This window comes from Telopea speciosissima, chromosome 1, assembly GCF_018873765.1.
Source record: "Telopea speciosissima isolate NSW1024214 ecotype Mountain lineage chromosome 1, Tspe_v1, whole genome shotgun sequence".
Lineage (NCBI taxonomy): Eukaryota > Viridiplantae > Streptophyta > Magnoliopsida > Proteales > Proteaceae > Telopea > Telopea speciosissima.
In genome coordinates this window covers 80550283-80563385 of record NC_057916.1, presented here as the reverse complement: position 1 = coordinate 80563385, position 13103 = coordinate 80550283, and the positions used below count along the sequence as shown (strand labels likewise).

General features: G+C 34.9%; 1 long non-coding RNA gene and 2 other non-coding genes across 3 annotated transcripts; all 3 read right to left on the bottom strand.

The window, feature by feature from the left end:
• Positions 1–544: 544 nt before the first annotated feature.
• Positions 545–676, bottom strand: LOC122649276. Its single transcript, XR_006331242.1, has one exon. It is a non-coding gene; the product is annotated as a small nucleolar RNA snoR74 (small nucleolar RNA).
• Positions 677–1074: 398 nt separating this feature from the next.
• On the bottom strand, positions 1075–1211 carry LOC122649230. The gene has a single exon (XR_006331204.1). It is a non-coding gene; the product is annotated as a small nucleolar RNA snoR86 (small nucleolar RNA).
• Positions 1212–5254: 4043 nt separating this feature from the next.
• LOC122648486 lies at positions 5255–5551 on the bottom strand. Its single transcript, XR_006331085.1, has 2 exons — positions 5414–5551; positions 5255–5313 (listed from the first exon to the last, which is right to left on the bottom strand). It is a non-coding gene; the product is annotated as an uncharacterized LOC122648486 (long non-coding RNA).
• Between the last annotated feature and the right edge of the window lie 7552 nt (positions 5552–13103).

Sequence of the window (13103 nt, the reverse complement as noted above, 5' to 3'; positions counted from 1 at the left end):
CCAAATCCAACCTCCCTCTTAAACTTCTAATTATAATTCTGATGTTCCAAAGCAAATATGTCAAGATTCCTATGACAAGCCAAGAATCAACGCTTTTGTTTTTCTCTTCCCCATTCGCATATCTTTTTCACTATTTGACTTCACAAGGCCTTTCAAAATATTATTTTAGTTCCTCCAAGAAGATTGAGAAATGAATATGGAGGAGCCTCTCATGAGGCTCAAGAGTAGGAGACTACAAAAGCAGGAACCATCACATCACCAGCCTGCACCAAACAAACTAGGTGTTTGGGACAATTTTGTGGAAAACCACACCAGAAATAGTAAGTATCCATTTAAGAGGAAAAGTGATATTCTGTACTTGTTTCTTTTGTGTTTATATAAGAACTGAAAATGTTTTAAGTGCTAATAAACAATTGGCAAACAATTCATTCCTATGGTTAGGTCTAAAGACTCAAAAAACGCCCTTGACAGAAGGTTACTTTTGAGAAGAAAAAAACAGGGGAATATTTTTTTTTGGGAGAATATGGAAATGGTAGAATGGTTATCATGTACCATCATTTACTGAACCTTCTGTTACAAAAAAAAACCCTAGAGATTCACCCAAGAACAATATAAAAAAATTTTCCATGGAGTTTCGGGTGGCCCACTTACGAAGGCAACAAGCCCCTGCTTTTTCCATCAAGTTTGTGTGAGTATTACTATATCAAGAGTATACTGCTAACCGGGAACTGCGCAAACTAAAGGTTAGACCTTCTATCAGAAAGCCTAGATGCCAAAAATATTGATACCGATTCTTCAAAAACCATGATTCCGGTTTTGAATCCATGTTTCAGCTTCCTTAATGGTTTCCACTTTTTTCTCTCCAAGCCATCTGTGGGTGGAACATTTGAGATTTTGCAGACGACTTTAATGAGCGAAGCATCAATTAAAGAATGGATGGTGTTCTGTATCTATCGCTTGCTTCATTGAGCCAAAAACATCTTCATTAAAAGATTAAAAAAAAATTGATACAAGCATTGAAGCTGGATAAGGAAACACAAGGTTCCCGAAGGATAAAAATGTAGGAAATAATTGAATGTACCAATTTGTTCGAGGTCATAATCAAAACCAATAGAGATTTGAAAGGCATGGGAGAATCGCTAACTTCTAATTGATATCACCAACCGTCAATGCAAAGTTGCGTCATCTTTATAATTCTGACACCCTTGCTCTGCAAATTGGCTTCCTTATGATTGTATTCAAGAATCTAAAAATCTGATGTACTTTCAAAACAATAAAAAATATAATAATAGAAGAAAATCGATTACAAAAGAAAATTTGAACACTCTGTTTGAATGGACCGACGATTAGAGAAAATGACCATCGAGAGCAAAGAAAGGAAAAGGTAGAAGAAACCATTCACACAGTTATAATTAGCAGTGTTCTCTCTAAGCCCTCACATAAACTGAACAATCGGGAAGAAAGAAAGGAAAAAGGTAAAGAATCCTTACAAAAGATGTTGTGACATGGGAATATTTCCAAAACCCAGATTGTGAATTCTCATAAGAGATTGATATTCTGTAACTGCTGCATCTGTTCTTGCTATTGAGGATTGAGATATATAAATCCTAAAACCCACCACAGGAATCCAACCATTCCTGCGCTCGGCACAAAGTAAAACCCAAATTCTCCGGATGCTGTGGTGCTTGAACAATCATCATTGATAAATCTTATCCACAAATGTCCTATTGTAACATCCATCATAATTAAAACAAGAGGTAAGAAATTATGGCTGCAATGTCCCAAGCACAAGTTTGAACAAATGAACAGTGTGGATCAGTTTAATGAAGAAGACACGATTTAATAAAATTCACCTTGAACCAGTTTGACGACAGTGGATTGTACATGTAGAACATTCTACCAAACTCACCAAAGGAAATCAAAACAAGAATGCAAAAATTCACCTTAAAGCTGACACCTCTCAAGATGTGTTTCTCCCCAAATGACTTATAAACATTCTTAAATTCAAAAAGGACATCGGAGTCATCATCAACCTCTCTAGCCACGCTCAAATTCTCCATGGCGGGTGAATCCTTGTCCTGGCTGAACGAATCCTAACAAGACAATCCAATAGAAAAACCAACTATTCAAAAGCTTTAAAGTAAATTAAAGAAAACAGCTCTAATATCTATCAGTCCAGTTTAACAATTAGCACTAAAGTTCAAATCCAATTAAGAAGATAACTGAGAGGAACAAAAATCCTCAGTGGAAAAGTCAAAAAAGAAAATTTGATACCGATTGAAAAGAAAATAGTAGTAAATTTACAGAGAAGTAGGATTGATGAACTTACATTAAAATTGACTGCAGAAAACCCATCAGGCCAGTTCCTTGGAGGCGTCGTACAAGCGCAAACAATAGCAAATCGCTAACGCTAAATTTCTTGGCTGAGAAAGATAAGGGAGAGAAAGAACGGGAGGGTTGTGAGGCGCAGTCGAAGTTGGCGCCTCTGACTCGTCCATGTAAGAAAAGAGTGAGTGGAGGAGAAGAGAAGGGAAGTTGGGACGAGAGGGGGGGGGGGTGAGAGAGATTTAGAAGAGAAGAAAACCAGAATACGAGGCTTAGACATGAGAGGGGCGGAGATTGGGAGAGACGAGGAATTAGGTTCGAGAAGGAGAGAACATATTTTATATTATTAAAAAAAAAAAAATACAAATTAAGAATAAGGGTACCAAGAGAATGAAAAATTAAGAAGGAAATGACTTGAAGGATAATAAGCAAGATAATATAATTAAATTAAAAAAGTAACCACAAAGTATGAGTTCATGTACTTATATAATAGTATGATAGTATGATATATATATATATATACTAGTAAAAATGCACGTGTAAGCATTTGTTAAGTGTTTGGAGAGCACATTATTTTGGTTTTATAACATAATGAGACCTTCTCAATGTGCAAAATAGTATCAAGTACTTGACTTTTTTTCAATAAATATTGATGCATATCATAAAACATTATTGTATAGAAAAATGAGAGATAGAATAGTAGAAATGAATACTAATAAATACACACTGAAGAAGCAGTGGTAGATAGCTTTGTCGTTTATAGCAATTGATTTTACAGACTTGGGAGAAAGAAATGGTGATTGAGTTAACACGAGATTAAAGCATTTAAAATATCATCAAGATTTTGTATACATTGAAGACTGTATTCTTAAAATGGGCGAAGGTATTTTAGTAGAAGAGAAATTAGCTAAAATTAAAATTTTTTTTTAAATGGAAACTATGGGTTGAAAGAGAAAGATTTATATTTCAAGACTTTCATCAATGTTCTGAAATAATGTAAAATGAGAACCTTCACCATTTCCTTTTGAACTATTTATTGATTGAGATATTTATTGTTCTAATACAATATAAATTTTCAATTCTTTCTAGATATTTTAACAGTCCACAATTTTACAACAATTGAACCAAATAAGGTCAAATAATTTGCATGAGAGAGAGAGAGAGAGAGAGGGAGTTGTAAGGGTACGATATATATATATATATATATATATATATATATATAGAGAGAGAGAGAGAGAGAGAGAGAGAGAGAGAGAGAGAGAGAGAGTGTTGTAAGGGTACGATACAGATTAATAATCTATAAAGATCAATAAAAAAGAGCTTATGAAGGATAGCACAACCAATATATAACAAAGGCATCCTATAGAAAAATAAGAAGTAAGAATTATAAAATAACACAGAACCTATAGTAAAAAATAAACAAGTTAGATAGAGACACAATTTTGTAAGTTGGGTTCTCTACATCATGAAATACCAATTCTCATGACACTACGATTGAAGTTAAAATGAAAATATTGATAAAAGACTTGGTGGATTCGAACCACCATCCTCTTGAAGTATGGAGTCATTCTCACACCCCAAGTACTCTGCCAATTGAGCTAAAGGCCCATATTTAATACTTGTGAAATCAAGAAAAGAAGAATGCTATTAACCAACAAGATTAATTTACCACCAAAAAACCCTACTTGCTTATTTTGTTGGTATCTATGTCACTACACCTAATCGAAAAGAGTAAAAATTTTTAATCTATATCTTCCAAAATCCACATACAATCAAAAATTCAAGTCTAAGTTGAAATAAAAGGAAAAGTATCATCCACATGGGGCAAATCAGATATTTTATCCGTTTACTAAACCTAGTAAACTCACACGTGCATATATGTTAGAGAGAGAGAGAAAAAACAAAATAAAAATTAACGTACGATCATCATACACATAATGTCCTATTAAATGGGATGATTCAGATCTTAACTAAAATTTCATGATGAGGGTACAAAAACAAAATAAAATTTGACGTATGATACTGTGGGATACTTTGATGCCATTCGGCTCCTAGTTTCAGGGCGAAATCAAGATACAATGCTGGTGTTCGGGTATATACTGGAGAACGGACACCCATTGCTTCCCCTGCAATAACTCTGACTTCAACTCCATCTTCTTCTGCTGTCTTAGTGGTCCTCCTTTCGCAATTCTTGATAGTTGGGCTCAATCCTGTGAGTTTGTAATTGAATTTTGGATCCAGGGACTATAAGATTTTTTAATGTACTTTTAAAATTTGAAAAAGAACTAAATTAAATTGTTATCCCACTACCAGCAGTCATCACCCAAAAGATCAACATGTTATTTAAGTTTGTAACTCGGGAATTTATATAAACACAAACCTCCAACATGTAAATGTCTCAAAACCTGAAAGGAGAGAACCTAAATTAGTTATAGAAAATGAAGAAGGGGCAAAAGAGTCTGAAAAGTAACCATAAAAAACTAAAATTTAAAGTACAAAAAAGTGCATTTGGACCAATTGGTAAGACTCTCATACCTCTATGAGGATGGCCTGGGAATCCAGCAGGAGCAGTAACTGCAAAAGCAAGCAAGACAAGAACTAAGTAAAAATTATGTATTTTAAAGTAAGAGGCATAAAAAGGAGAAGAAGAAGAAACCTACCAAAGGACTCATCCAACATGAGGAAAGGATCAAAAGAGCATCTAAATAGAGAGAAGTTAAGAGTTCGAAAAAAGAAAGGGTGCACTTTCTTTGTCTGAGAGTGCATCTGGGCGCAAGCTAGGCCTAGACACATTGGGTGTGACAGGGGCCGGGTTTGGGTCATTGGGGTTGGGCCAGACAGATTGCATGTGTAGCCATATAAAACGGTTAGATTGGCAAGTATATCAGCAGTAAATTGGCACGAGAAATGGTACTTGTCCTCATATTTCTTCCAATATATGTCTGAATCTGGATATTTTGTTTTCTCCAGTGCATGTGCAATTGTACACTGCACATAAACCATTCAAAATTTTTAAAGTAAAATTTGGTTCTTGATAGATTAACTAACAATGGTATGCATAAACATGCAATCAGATGATGATAAAGACCTGTGTGACTCCAAGCTTATAAGCCAATAATGATGCAACGAGATTGGGGAGGAATTTGTACATCACACGAATGGTTGTACTGAAAAAGGCATCATCCACATGGGGCCCACATATTCAAAGTAGGAGAGAGAAAATAATAAAAAACTATGTGAGTTAAATTGCAGTCTGTCATTAACTCATCATGGGGAAGTTTTCCCTAAAATGATATTTAATATACATTACAGCTAGTACTAAGAAATTATTATTTTTTTCTATAATGAAGCAATGAAAAGAAAATCACCAACTCTGTGTAAGGATATAAGAGAAGCTACATGGAAATAAAATATGGAAACCTCATCACCCGCTTGTATAAATTTACGCACTTTTATATGATTCTATACAGAGTGCCTTAATGCTTAATTACGGAAGAAGAAGCTTATCAATTTTTAGTCTAAACAGGATATCACCTCCTAACTTACTAATATCTTAAATTTGCTATGAAACTTTTCGGTATGGTACGTAAAGAAAATAAATTTCAATGTTAACTTCGTTACACCTAAGTGCGGATGTCTCTTCAATTCATTAGGAATGAAGGGGTAGGGACTACATACATCTCTCCCTGATGTTCCTTAACATTCTTGTTTCTAATCTAATATTTGTGCCAAAGAACATGTCTAATATCAGCTGTGGTGAATCTCCCTTCACATGTTTATCTAGCGTGCAATAATGCAAAAACAATGTCGCCAAGCTAATTTTGCTAACTCCTATAATAGTTCACATCACAGAGATCTCCCCCAGATGTTAAAATTGATCCTAATGGGTGTGGTTACCATCATATTGATTGAAGGAAGAATCATAAGTCAGAGCTGAGAAGAGGGAGGGCATCCAAAATAAATGACTTAAATAAGTGTGTTACATCTAGTTGATTTCTGTGAAAAGCAAACGTCAGAGTTGAGAAGCAGGGACATCCAAAAAAATGAAAGTGAGTGAAAGGTTGTAAAAAAGAACAGGAAGAAGAAGAACAAAGTGATAAGCATAGAAGAATGAAGCAAAAGTGAGAAGCAACAGCTTCTGAAATATGTAGGCACAGTGTGAGTATAATCTTGGGCACAGTTCCTAACGTTACTGTTGTTCCTAGTAATAGAGGGTCCTGCTACCAAGAACAATAGGAAACTCAGAAGCTGCGTTTGGAATCTAACTAATGCCTTTTCCTTTGGACAACTGTCCAGACATGCATATTTTAAATCCCAAATAGGATAGACAGGTATCCTTTGATGTGACAGCAAGCTCTGGTGATGTAGGAGTAGCGCCATAATATAAATGATAAAAGATGAAATTAATTAAATTTGGTTTATCAAAACAATTAAAACAAAAATCAAAGAGACTTAATATTAACAAAAAAAAATTCATAAAGACCAAAAAATTGAGATAGAGAAAATATAAATCAAAAGAAGAGAGGTAATTTTTCTTTTAATGTTGACACTCCATTCTACTGTAGAGATTCATAAGGAACAAAAAAAGAAGGAAAAGAGAGGTACTTGTTATTATGTTATTGAAACTTCATTCAATTGTAGAGAGAAAATATTTCTTTTAAAAATTCATGTGAGAGAGAGGGCACTTACACTGCTTCTCAATGCATAGGCATGATTCTCACCACCTCCCAAACCCAGATATTCCAGTGTCCTCTACCTATTTTCTGCCATCGTCACTGTAACACAAACATAAGGACCAGATTACATCAGGGGATGGATCTAACTCTTCATTCTTCAATATTACAAAGTAAAACCAAAACCATTCTTTCTGTAATCTGTCATTCATTCTAGAGTACACAGAATAATATATAAAACTGAAATCACGAGAATTCCTATAACATTCAGAACAAAAACTGGCCATTAGGCAGTCCCTTTACAACTTTGTGAGCAACGTCCCAAAAAATTTCCTATCAATGACACTATCTACAGCCAAAACATAAGCTCACTTCACCATATTCATCCATTTCAATCATTGGAGATGAGGTAGCTATGTACGATCGATCTTAATCCTTACACATTGTTTTAAGAAATTCATAAGAGAGAGAGCACTTAAGCTGCTTCTCAATGCACTCACCACCTCCAATACCCAGATGATCCAGTGCCCTCTGCCAATTTTCTGTTGTCATCATTGTAACACCAACATAGGGACCATATTAAATCAGAACATAGATAATTCTTCATTCTTAAGTATTACATAGTAAAACTAAAACCAAAAAAGGTTTCTCTTGAGAAAACTGATCTAAGAGAACAAAATAAATCCAAGGATTTTTTGAAAAAATATTTTCAAATTTTACAAAAGGTACACCTATTTATCCATCATAACAATGACATGCTAAACATAGTATGACTCATTGGTGAATGATAGCGAGGTAATCAGAAGAATAATCATTTTCAACATGCTTTAAGAATGATGCAATTCAAAAGTTGAGTAAACCCAACAATTGGTACATTAGCAAACTTTTCATAATCTATTTAAGGGAGTTCGGAAAGTAGTAAGCCCAACAGCCAGAAGTATCACATATAAGTGTATCATCTTCTCCTCTTATCTGCAGTTCAACGGCGATTGTGACAGATATAAAGCGCTCAGGTGCCAAAAACTCAGTTCCAGGAGCCATCTCAAGCTTTAAAAGGGACACTATTTTGGGCCTAGACATGCCCAAGTTGTCAATTCAATGACACTAATAGGAAGGAAATTTCTGGTGAGGCAGGGTCAACAATCTATACCTTAGCATCACGCAGGGATCAAAGACACATGATTCTAAATCTTAATCTGCAATGTTAGCATCAAACTATGTAGTTGGAGAGAGGAGAGTAATAAGAATACAAAATATATTTATCAATAAAAAAAGGTTCATTTCAATTTCCTAATCTAAACTCTATATCAATTGATCAGATTATTAATTTCGCTTTTATGGAGGTGTAGCCATACAGAAACCTAGGTCACCTCTTTGCATCGCGTTGGATTTCATAGGTCACCAGTGACCAATTGAGGTTCCAAGGAATAAAACCTTTAATAAATGTTGTTGAATAATTCCACCTTAAAACTCAAATATATTCAATCCCAAGAAGAGGGGAGCAGAAGCAAACCTTCTGGAAGATGGATTTGATTGGTTAAGTCCTAAAACCCTCCAGTCAGTTAAATTCAGTTCAAAGCACCAACAGATAAGTTCCTAGTTGAAGAAGTACACATAAAAAAATAAAAAACAAAAGGATTCCATAAGGAATGGAAGTATGGAACAACAACCTAGTCAGACTCAACTTGAATAGAGAGACTTGAGTAAAATAATCCATAGATTATTTTTTAAAAGGATCTAGTGGTGACATTCAGATTGAAAACCTGGGATTCTAGAAATTGGTTCTTGGAACATAAGTCATAAGGCTCTAACAATCATTGACACTTATTGTGTATGAAACACATGTATCATCTGCGATCCAAAACATGCACTTGGTAGGCTGCTTGTAATGTGGTGAAGCTGTTCTCCACATGCACGCCCTCTTGTAAGTTTTATAATTCAGCTTAGAATCCAATATAATCTATCTAAATTGGATAGATTGAAAACCTGGGATTCTAGAAATTGGACCTTGGAACATAAGTCAAAAGGGTCTAACAATCATTGACACTTATTATGTATGAAACACATGTATCATCTGCGATCCAAAGCATGCCCTCATAAAAAGCATGAGAGATAGGAATGGTGAGACAGCCTTGTCACTCTTAGGCCAAAATTCAAACATCTACTATGCAGTCTCATCATACTACCCAGTTAGAAACTAGAGCATGCCCATTAAAGTGTAACAATTGCTAAAAACAATTGTGCATTTACAAAGAAAAAAATCTTACAGCCATTAAAACAGATGATAGTGTGATCTTGAGTAATAAACCTATATAGACAGCAGCAATAATTTTTCACAAAATCACTTTATTGCTATGTTCTAAATTGGATCATGGTCAATTTGTATTTTGAATTTCCAATTGAACCCCAATCTTAATTTTATACTATAATTGCTTTAAAGTCATCTGGGTTAACATATCTTTCTATTTACAGATGGTGTAATTTCATATCCTTGAAATAAATTTCAATGGGAAGGACATTCCTTACCATACCGAGTTGATGGGCTGTGTGAATAAAAGGAGATTCACAACCAAAAGGGGGGGAGTGGAGCCTTCAATTTCTTGGTGAAATCGTTTTCTTTAATTTCTTTTAAGAATGCAGAACTCTTCCTTTCCATGAAAGCTGTCCGGAGATTCATATCCTTGGGGACATAGTTATTTATTTTATTCTCTCTTTGAGGTGTTTCTACCATAGTTACCATATCCAAATTTAATAATCATTAGTAGATCAAACACATACCGACTACTCTGTCCAGACTGTTATCACATGGGTTACACCAGAAGTCCAGAACTCATCCAAACACATGCATCATGCAGGCTGCTACCTATAAACAACAGCCTTTCGATTGCACAGACTGTCATACATATTTGATCAACAACACATTATACTCAAATACTTGGTGATACGATTTTGAAGGAGTCTAGGATAAAATGCTCGCATTTCAATCAAAGAAAATACAGTTGTAGAAACGGTTGGCCAATAACAATCGTTGAAGGAGGAAATCACAGACTCAACAACCACAAACTCAACTGCCGCAACAATCGCATCATGAGAGCACTCAGAGTTTTCCCTCTGAAACTCTTGCAAGTAAGATTTTGTCGACCATGAATTTTGAATATTAATATTAAATTACAACATCCTCTGATTGTGATAACTGATCTTGAAAACTAAACAATTTATCAAAAATAAAATTAAAGAAAACTAATTGCTAAGAGGGGTTGTTGAGGGTACCTTCGTTTTCTTCGCCGACAGAGATTTCAGAACCTTCTATTGATTTCTTCTTCTCCAAATCCTGGGGTTCTTCCTCAGGCAAGACTGAAATTTAACGGCTTCTGCTCTTCTTGACTCCTTCTGAATCGATACAGGAAATCGTTCCTCAAACAGTCCGGCAGATTTCACACTGGGAACCGGAACGGTTGGGGTTTCCTTCTGTCCTTCTTCTCTTGGTTTGGATTTTCCGCCAAACCGAAGTCACCCTCTGGTGTTTTAGTTGCAACAGGGATTGATTCTGAGTTTTCTGACAACCCTTCAACCTGATTGATTGGAACGAAAACAAGAAACGATTAAAGAAAACAAGAATACTAAAAATAGTAAATGAGTTTTGGAGATTTGAAAAGGGCTCACGTGGTTGAGTCTCATATTCGCTAGAATCTTGTTCTTCAAATAAGGCTTGGAGTTCCCTCCTTGTGAGACTGTGGAAATCCATTGCAGCCGTTTCTCATGATTGGGTATTTCTAGCAGAGAGATTTAGAGAGACGTTGGAACCTGAAACTGTAGTGACGTTTTGTGGAACATCTGAAGCAGTGGAGCTTCAATCATCCGGGAATGGAGACTGAGAACAAGGGGACAAGCTGGCTTCGTATTGTGAATAGGCTAGGGATTTGGGGGTTAGGGGTTTAGTTAGGGTGAAGGAAACCAATCGATTAACTTGTAGAAAACGAACAGTTTTTAATGATTAATATTAATTAAAAATTAAAAATAATTATTACTACTAAGGGTACCCCATATTAAGAAATTATAAAAAAAAATTACATGAAGATTAAGAATACAAAATTGAAATTTTAGATAAGAATGAAAGATAAAATAGGTAAATGAAAAATTTGCCACAACCTATTTTTATATAATAGTAGTATGATATTAATTACAAAGTAAAAATAATTATTAATACTAAAGGTATCCCACATTAAAAAATTATAAGAAGAAATTACATGAAGACTAAGAATACAAAATTGAAATTTTAGATAAGAATGAAGGGTAAAATAGATAAATAAAAAATTTGCCACAATCTGCTTTTATATAATAGTATGATATGATATATATCATATCATATTATCATATTATTATTATTATTATTATATAAAAACAGGTTGTGGCAAATCTTTCATTTATCTATTTTACCCTTCATTCTTATCTAAAATTTCAATTTTGTATTCTTAATCTTCATATAATTTTTTTTTATAATTTCTTAATGTAGGGTACCCGTAGTATTAACAACAACAATCATAACCTTATCCCAACTAAATGGGGTCGATTACATGGATCCAAAATGGCCACAAAAAAAAAAAAAATGGGGTTTAAGCATTAGTCAAAACAACATCCCACGAACATCCCTCTACGCGGGATCGACTATACGAGTCATTGACCTCCAAACAATTTTATCCGCGGTTATACTAGGATCTAGCTCTACCATATGCATATCCTTTCTTACCATTTCTCTAATAGTCATTTTAGGTCTGTCTCTACCTCTTTTAGTTCCTTCCAATTATTAATCTCCTTGATATTAATAATTAATAATTAATAATTAAAAACTGATCGTTTTCTACAAGCTAATCGATTGGTTTCCTGAAAAAGAAACCCTTCGTAAGTTGTTCCTTCATTCATCTCTTTCTTCTACTCGTACCTATCTTTGTAAATACAAAGCTCTGGAGGAACGACACTGGATTGAATTGCAACAGAGAAAGGATCGCGATTGAAGGGTTTGTCGTTGCTAGGTTTGTTTATTCGGTTATGGCCCAAAATTGACTGTACAATGTTGATTGCACATCACGTTTCTTTTGTTACGTTTAGGGTTGTTTTCTTCAAAACTTTGATTTCATGATTCAGTTCATCGTCCCATTCATGATTCGTTTAGTTTTTTTTTTTTTTTTTCCAGGATGGTTTAATTCCTAAAATTTTTGTTCTTTTAGCAAACTTGGCTGGGAAGAAACCCTCAAGAAGAAGGAAGAGTCTACTGATAGTATAGCAACGAATAAAAGAAAGAAAGAAATATCTGTCCACATAAACCTGCAATCTCTTGATGAATGCAATCAAATTGAATTTATATACCTAATGTAAAAAGAAATGCTTATGTCCAGACGGGGACTCCCATTATCGATTGCTTCCCTACCAACAATGTATTATGAGAAGCCATTTCATCCCTCTTGATCACCCGGTTCCCGTAGTTCAACGGGTGGCCTGGTATCTCTCCAAGGTCGTCTCAGTGGTGCGGAACATGCCAGCTCTGTTAAAGCTATTGGAGGTTTGTTGAGGCCAGAAGAAGTCGTAGCATGGGAGCCCTTAGCCCCATTCATCGAATCCTAATGGTCTCTGTAGTTGCCGTAGGCACAGTTCATGTTAAGCCGGACTTTGGTGTATCTACACTAATTGGAACCAGGTATGCCTATCATCCTGCACTTCTCATAATACAGTAGCTCTCTCTTTCTCCAAACGGATATCTGTCAGTAGTTCCATCTTTTTTTCATTAACTCTTAAGAGTCTTGACTCTTGACTATCCCCTCTATCTAGACAAAGGAGGATTCATAGATTCACACTTACATTTATCTCTCTTAAGATTGATTCAATTCACGATCTTGTAGGTATGTTTCCTTCTTTTATTGGCAAAGAAGAACAAGAAACCTAAAATTTGGCATGCCCCTGTGTAGAGATGGCTGATGGCTGCAAGACAGGGCAATAAAATGAACCTCCTACAAGATGAAAGTTTAATGCCATTTACTCCAAAATCATTTTAACTTGCAAAAGGTAAATTATAAATCTTGTTGGCTTCCTTCTATATATCCAAATACAACT